Source organism: Otolemur garnettii, unplaced genomic scaffold, assembly GCF_000181295.1.
Source record: "Otolemur garnettii isolate 467f Iridium unplaced genomic scaffold, OtoGar3 scaffold00064, whole genome shotgun sequence".
Lineage (NCBI taxonomy): Eukaryota > Metazoa > Chordata > Mammalia > Primates > Galagidae > Otolemur > Otolemur garnettii.
The window spans coordinates 5,610,446-5,618,949 of NW_003852459.1; the positions used below are offsets into that span (position 1 = coordinate 5,610,446).

At 38.0% G+C, this 8,504-nt stretch overlaps 1 pseudogene; it reads left to right on the forward strand.

Annotated features, from left to right (window-relative positions):
- The first annotated feature begins 6,666 nt into the window (after positions 1-6,666).
- LOC100943462 lies at positions 6,667-7,197 on the forward strand (annotated as a pseudogene).
- The last annotated feature ends 1,307 nt before the right edge of the window (positions 7,198-8,504 follow it).

Consider the following 8,504-nt stretch of genomic DNA (forward strand, 5'->3'; position numbering starts at 1 on the left):
TAATTTGTCCCGTATCAAAACGTAAAACGCTAAAGTCCTTGAATTTCCCAGTCCCTAGCTGGAATACTGTTTCTAGAGCCTTCTGTGTGCATGATTTTTCTCACACCACAACCACCTCATTTTCCACCTCACCTTTCTTTTTTGATCCAATTGGCTAAATCTTATTTTTTTTTATCCAATTGGCTAAATGTTTTTCACTTTTTATTTGAAAAAATTCAAGGTTTATTGAGGAATAATTGACAAATTAAAATTACATGTATTTAAGGTAAACAATGTGCTGCTTTGAGGTAGGTGTACTTTGTGAAGTGGGGATCGTCACAGTCAGGCTCAACTAACATATTCATCTCCCCTCATAATCGCCTTTTGGGGTGCGTGTGCGTGTGTGTATGGGTGTGTGCGGTGAGAATATTTAAGATCTCAGCTCAAGTGCAACACCCTATAGGAAGTACTTCCTAAACTTGACAAGTAGCTTTATTTTGAGTTCCCATTCTATTTCCACATTAGCATTTACCATTTATTTACTCAACTGTTGCCTCTTCCATGCTGACTAGAGTGTCAACCATATTGTACATACCTACTCAGTGTCTATTAAATTAACAAATAATTGGTGACTGATGAGTTTGTATTCGTGATGTAGAATAATTACTTGAACATATTTAAAAGTTACATTAAAATTTACTACTAAGAGGTGGTGCCTGTGGCTCCATGAGTAGGGTGCTGGCCCTATATACTGAGGGTGGCAGGTTCAAATCCGGTCCCGGCCAGCTAAAACAGCAGTAGCAACTGCAACAAAAAAAATAGCTGGGTATTGTGGCAGGCACCTGTAGTCCCAGCTACTCTGGAGGCTGAGGCAAGACAATCACTTAAGCCCAAGAATTGGAATTTGCTGTGAGCTGTGATGCCATAGCATTCTACCAAGGGTGACAGAGTAAGACTCTGTCTTGAAAATATATATATATATATACACTAGTATAACAATATTTTTATAGTATAATGTCCTTATTTCGTTAAAGGTATCATTAAAACAAAAAATCAAAGATAAACAAGATTTGATGTTCTCGCTCTCTCTTTTTTTTATAGTTACTGGATCAAAGAACAATGTGTGTGCTTACTATAAACATCCTCTCAGGAGCCATGATAAGGATGTTTATAAATAGAAAATGAATAGGTCTTGGCTCTTCATTAGGGAGAGTCATGGAACTAAGAATGAACTTGCCTGTACTCTCTGAATTGATTAAGCCTATATTCTACTGGAGTACAAACTAGCTGGGATTTATTCCTCAGGAACACTGAACAGTGTCATGGCTCATGAGAGGATCCTCTCGGATCATTCCAACAAAATACAGTATTTCCTTCCTCCCACTTTCTTACCCTAAGAACCCTTAGTAGCTAATGGTCTTATAAATAGTCAGTGAAGGTAAAGAAGGTGGAAAGCAGCTGTCTGAGAGAAAGCTCATGTTGGCTACTCCATTTTCTTCTTCTTTTCTGCGCATATTCAAAAATGAATTGGTTTAATTATCTCTATTTTCCCTAGACAGATTCCACCTTGCAATATTAGTCCGATTGCTCCTCAGGTTGGTGTGCTTCTGTATGTGCCAACACAGACATGCATATGTATGGTTTGCAAAAACAAATTACACTCTATGTCATCTCATCACTGGCCAGTTGAGTAAACGAGTTTTAGATCTATCTAAATTCTTAGCATCCATTTGGCATACACTTAGATATACAAGCAGGGAGACTGAATCACAGAGATTTTTTGTTTCTTCTGTAAGGACTGAATCTAAGTGACTGACGGAGAAGACACTGGAAACGACCTCCTCACACCCAGTCCAGGGCGCCCAGCACCCTGGACATAACCTACCCCTTCAATCAGTGTGTTGTTACAAGGTGTGTTAACTGCACTTTAGACACTAAACTTTATAAATCTCAATCCAATACTCACTTACTCCAAAACTCATTCTAATACATACTCACAAGTTGAAAATGATGCTTTCCAAATTACATATTTTACAAAAATGACACACAGAAGTAAACTGACAGACTCATATACCCGACGGAACCAAGGGTAGTAATTAGTCCTCTCCAAATGAAAGAAAACCAACCAAGAAAAGCCACATCAGTTATTTGGAATGCAAATATATCCGATGACTCTGTTATACCCTCCCCCCACCCCCTTGGTGAGATTAATTGTGTGACAAATGACATGAGATGGCCTTATGAAATTTCAGTCTGGGGCAATTTTTACTGCTAATGGAAATTATAAATAATATGTGCCTTTCGTCAACTGCATTCTTCACTAATCTAATTGCATCAAGCTAATGAGACCTGGGTTAGGAAATGTTCTGAGGTTCCCATGCCCCAGGTCAGGAAGGCTGAAAACATCTCGGAGCAGATGTGCTCAGTCTCAGGAGGACGGCAGTTGGAGCGCTTGGTCACTCTGCAGAGCTGGCTATGTAGGAGCCTGTGCACTTGACCTTTCTGCTAGAGGTAAAGAGCCTTTCTGTGGGTTAGCAGCAAATTGAGGAGGGAGGAAGGGCAGAGGGAGATAAAATCCTCCTTCTCACCCTCTGTCTTCCTGTCTTTCCTTTTATTAATTGTGTGGAAGGTTCTCTCCATTTCTTCCCAGGGAAAACGGCTATAAATGCTGCCTTTTCAGAAACTCTTGGTATCTGTGTAGGGTGGAGTGTCCAGGGGTCCAGAGGAGGGTTACATGAGAACTAAAATACCTTTTTTTCTCTATTTCTCCAAATCAATATTGTTTACTTTACATTTACAAAGGTTGATGCAACACCACTCCAGGCTGTTACGGACTTCAACTGCTTCAAAGATGATTTTATATTATGGCTGGATAAGAGACCTTTAAATCAAAAATTCCAATACGTTCCCAAAGCGGTATATGCTATAACATGCCCCCCGTCCCCATGCACACACACAGATACAACCTTGAGGTTAGGGAGTGTGGGCGGCTGAGCTGGAATATAATCACCTATGTCCTCTGAATGATGTCACATTCAGGGCAAGTTGACCTTAGGAGCTAGTGCTAATATTTTAGTTAATCTCCAAAATCCAATGTAATACTATTTTTCCCTCTAGTTACTCATAAGGTTTTTTGATTGTTTACTTTGCCTAATTTAATTTCTCCATTTCAGTTCAGCTGAAAAATAGTTTCCTTTCTAAGATTTTTTAAATACAATCAGTCTTACTCTCCCATCTTTTCTCCAACCCCATCTACAATAAGAGGAGTACACACACCCGCGCACACACCTGCCACATCGGTGCCTCCCGTCTTTCTCTAGCCCAAGCACTGCTAATTCCACAGAAGCTTTCTAGTAAAGAATCGGTCCTTAAATGAGCCTCCTGGGGTTTTATTTAGGATGTTTCAGATGTCCCAAGAATGAGGACGCTCACTCCTTTTCTAAGGATGTGAGCAGTTCTCAGGGTGAGCATTTTCCCCTCGCTCTTCTCCTGTTTAACTCAGATTCTTTCTTTTTTACTTTTTGTGCAGTTCACGTGCATCCTGCCAAAAGATTCTTCGTCCCCTGGGGCATTTACATCTTTCACATATTTGTAGACTGTTATCATGTTCCTCTTCACAATCACTTAGCCAAAATATACATTGCTTTGTGCTCTTTTAATCTCTCCACATAAATCAAGCCTGTGGTCCACTAATCATTTTGTTGTTCTTCTATGAAGTCACTCCAATTTGGCTTTGTGTTCTGAGGTGACAAAAATGGAAGGCAGATTTTCCTGCTTAGACTCAATTCTGTCATGGCGAGATACCATCACCTCCTGCTCCTTACTATGAAGATTTTTTTGTCTTTGTATGCCGACCGTATCGTAACAACCCTGTCATATCATTAGATTGCATTGCTGTTACGTCCCCTTCTCTCTGGCAGTCCAGTCTGGTGGGAAACTTGAAGTGGTGCATTGTTCTATTTTCAGCATCAATGAGCATAGGAATCACATTTTTTTCATAAAGACAGCAGAAGCAGACCTCTGTGCCCCCACCCCAAATTTCCCATGTATTAGATCTATGACTTTTATACATTTTCCCAGGAAATTTCCACTAAGAATGAAATCAGTCATGGAAATTTCTAGGCCCAAGTTTTTAGGAGAGGAAAGCAGGAGTTTATAATGAAAATACCTCTTGCAACTTCACCAAATATGCTTCAATATAGACATGGAATCAAAAGTGGTTTCTTTTAAAAGCATTTGCTAAATTTCAGAAAGAAAACTAAATGAAACCTGAATACTTATGAAGTTCTTTGTAGGCATTTTCTTCCAAAAGTGTATCAGATTGCTGCTTTTAAATTTGTATCGTTCAGTGATAATCCTTTAGCTTCCTGATTGGCTAAAGTATTTGGAACTAGCTTGCCTTTGAATCACTCCATGCTGCAGGCGGGTGTGGATGCTAATCTGTGGGTCATTAACACCTCGGGTATGTTACTTCAGAGAAGTGGGGTGTGTCTGTGTTTGCACTGCCAACATTTGTAGCATTTCTTGGAAATTCGGAGATTTTGTTTTCTGAGGGTTTGATTTGAAATATTTTCCACAGAGGCATTTCTACTCTCACTCTGAGTAATCACTTTTTTGGAAATTGGTTTTATTTTAATTCTTCTTTTCTGAACTCATTGATTAGTAGAGATACGAACCAGCTGGAGCATCTGAAGAGGAGGTGTACAGCTTGCTTAACTGCTCTTGGAAGATGTTATCTTGGGTAAAATAAGCATATGCCAGCTCCATCTTGATCCTGATTCCTAATCTTTATCTAAAACAGTATTTTCATTCTTGCAGAACTTATAAACTCCATGATTGACTCTCTTGATAAATCTGAGACCCTCTTTCTCTACTAACATTAGAAAACTGAACAAATTTTTTTTCATCCTCACTTAAATATTTGACCATGTATGCTAAATAGGAAGGGTATATAAACTAAATACAAAGCTAAGGAACTTTCTTTTTAATTTGAAAATGTTAATAGGGGACAAATATTTTTGTCACATCAGTATCTAATTCGATGCTTAAGTGAGGGCTTTTAGGGTGCCCATCACCAGAACAGTGCTCATTGTATCGAATTCAGTTTTTACCTCTTGACCTGCCCCCACCCCTCCCTTCTTGGTGTCTGGCGTCCTTCACATCTCTTTGTGCCTGTGTGTACCCATCTTTTAGCTTTCAATTATTAGAGGATACATGTGGTGTTTGTTTAACATTCTTGAGATGTATCCTTTAAGATAATGTTCTCTGGTTCCATCCAAGTTGCTGCAAAAGACATTATTTCATTCTCTTGTATATCTGAGGAGTGGTCCATGGCTTAGACATACATCACATTTACTTCATCTACTCATGAATTGATTCCACACCTCTGCAATTGTGAATTGTTCTGCAATAAACATTTGAGTGCAGGTGTCTTTTTAATTAAATGACTTCTTTTCCTTTATATAGATACCCAGTGGTGAGACTGCTAGAGTGAATGGTAGGTCTACATTTGTTTCTTTATGGAATCTTCATACTATCTTCCAAAGAGATTGTACAAAGAGGTTGTATATATATCTCCCAAGAATGAAGATATGTATATATATGTATATATACACACACATTTATATGTTTGCACAGCATATATACACACACATATAATATATATTATATAAGTAGCTTTGTTTTGCAACTTCCACATCCATGTGTAATTATTGTTCTGTTTTTCATTAAAATACACATTGGAAACCACAACAGTAAAAGCAAAGCTCTTTTTTTTTTTTTTCTTGCAGTTTTGGACTGGGGCTGGGTTTGAACCTGCCACCTCCAGTATAGGGGGCCAGTCCCCTACTCCTTAGAGCCACAAGTGCCACCCAGTAAATGCAAAGTTCTCACACATCATTTTGAAAAATCAAAAAGTTAGTGGGAAAATAATCTGTTTAAAAATTCAAAGTAAGAAATGTCAAATACATTAGAAGATAGGTTGTTTTGGAAATTTCACAAATATGTATGCATTTTATAATGCAGATCATTTTATAAAACCAAAGGAACAATACAATACCCCCAGGTTCAATTCCTTCCTGCAGCAAAGTAGGAATCCTGGGCACTGACTCACTTAGCAGTGTTTGCTGCCCCCAAGACTCTGCGGTTTCTCTTCCTCCTCCTTGAAAGGCTCAGCCCTCAGGCCCATGCATGGTGTACCACATTTGCTTCCATCACATTTTTATTGAAACTTTCATAAGGCTGCGTTAGGCCAATCTAAAATTGTAGGACTCATAGCAGCTCTTCTGTCTACCTTCTCTGCTGTAGGTCACTTCTCTATCACTTATTAACGCTGAGATATGGGACTTGTTACATATATATTCTGCTTTTCTTCACATCTGTTCCTATGGAATGTAATACCATAAAGGTAGACATTTGTATCTCAATGTTATGTCTCTGGAATCCACGAAAGTCTTCAGCCCACTATAATGCTCAACAGATATTTACCTAACAAATAAACAACAATAAAATTCCTAGAAATGAAATGAATTAGAACGTACTTTGAAGTCAGCAGCAACATACTGATGATGTCTAATGGATGTCTTTCAGCAGCAGACCCCCGGCCCAGAGCAGCTCCGAGGCGGTGTACAATAGCTCTTCAAGTCTGTAATTAAAAAATGGCCTGCAGTAAAACTAAGTTGCAAAAAAATGGGAAAGAAGCAGAATGGAAGAAGTAAAATGGTTGAAGAGGCAGAGCCTGAAGCCGTTGTAGTGGAAAAAGTACTGGATGGAGGAGTAGTAGATGGGAAGGTGGAATGTTTCCTGAAGTGGAAGGGATTTACAGGTGTTGACAATACGTGGGAACATGAAGAAAATTTAGATTGTCCAGAGTTAATTGAAGCATTTCTTTATTCTCAAAAACCTGGTAAAGAGAAAGATGGTACAAGAATAAAATCTTTATCTGACAGTGAATCTGATGATAGCAAATCAAAGAAAAAAAGAGATGCTGCTGTGAAACCAAGAGGCTTTGCCAGAGGTCTTGACCCTGGAAGAATAATTGATGCCACAGACAGCAGTGGAGAATTAGGGTTTCTTAGGAAGCGGAAAGATTCAGATGAGGCAGATTTGGAGCCAACAAAAGAGGTACATATGAAGTGTCCTCAGATTGTATTGCTTTTTATGAAGAGAGGCTAACTTGGCATTCTTGTCCAGAAGATGAAGCTCGATAATTGTTTGCATTGCCGTATATATATAATCTGGGTCTTGGTTTTTGATTGACGAGTGTGAAGAAATAACTACATTCTAATAAACCAAGTTGGATATGTTCATTTTGAAAGCAGTACTGCAAAAGTCCTTTGGTGGGGGGGGGCTTGCATCAACAGTACTGGTTACTTTGAACAAACAAATAAAAGCTTTCTTTAGTTACTTCCTTTATCAGAAAAGAACATTTGATACCATGGTGTATTATTTCCTCTGCATTATAGAACAGCTTTTCTAAATGCTAAGGGAAATTTCCACAGCCATTATTCAATCAGAAGTCGTGTTTATCTCTATGCCTAAGGACCATTCTGGGTTTTTCTTTCTACAGTTTGTTTGTGTATGTGTATATATAACATGCACATGTAAATGATTTTCTTCCTTTTTAAACATTCATCAAAACAAAAATCACAGGTAAGCCCATGTGTTTGCAATGCCATCATTCTGAGCAATGTAGAATAGAAAATTTTCCTGAAGCCATAATGACTCAAATTGAATAATTAATTCTTAATTGAACAATTTAAATGGATAATTTAAAGGCGGCCATGTCAGAATCTGTATCTATATGTATAGTCATATAAATGTAACATTGTGTTTACAAAATTTGTAAAAGGAAACACTTTATGATTAAATAACCTCCCCAGCCTGATGAGGAAACTAGACAAATCCTAGTGTGTTCTAATGAGGTAAACAAATAAGACTTGGTTAAATGGTCATTAAAGATTCCTCTAGTAAGCCGTTCCTGAGCTTGGCTTATAGAAACCTAATCAGATGGGTAAGCGATGTTGACAGTTCCAGACCTGCTGACATAAAAGTGTGAACAGACTTTGTAATCTAAACTATTGACCTGCATGTTTTTTCCTTAACCCAACTCATTCTTTACATGTAGACACAAACTTTTCAGTATTTGGGTTACTGGTTGAGCAGAAGCCATAAAAAAAAACTTTTATAATAATCAGAATACTATCCAACTGTATTGTAAATAATGGTGAACTGTGGTCAGTAAATAGTTTTATATTCCTTTAAAAAAAAGATACCTTTCCATAAAGAAAAATTAAAGATAAGGTAAATGTAATTGAAATGGCAGAATGAAATTTAGGGGAACTAATACTCAATATGAAAGTTTTATTTCCTCTTTACTTTTGCACTCCGTATGCATGCACATGTATATTCAACTTGCAAATAAACCGTTAACTTCTGAGTGATGCAGTAATGGGTTGAGACAGGCAGTTCATCACTAATGTTACCTCCACGAGCGTTCTGTAAGACAGAAAATACAGAAGAGTATT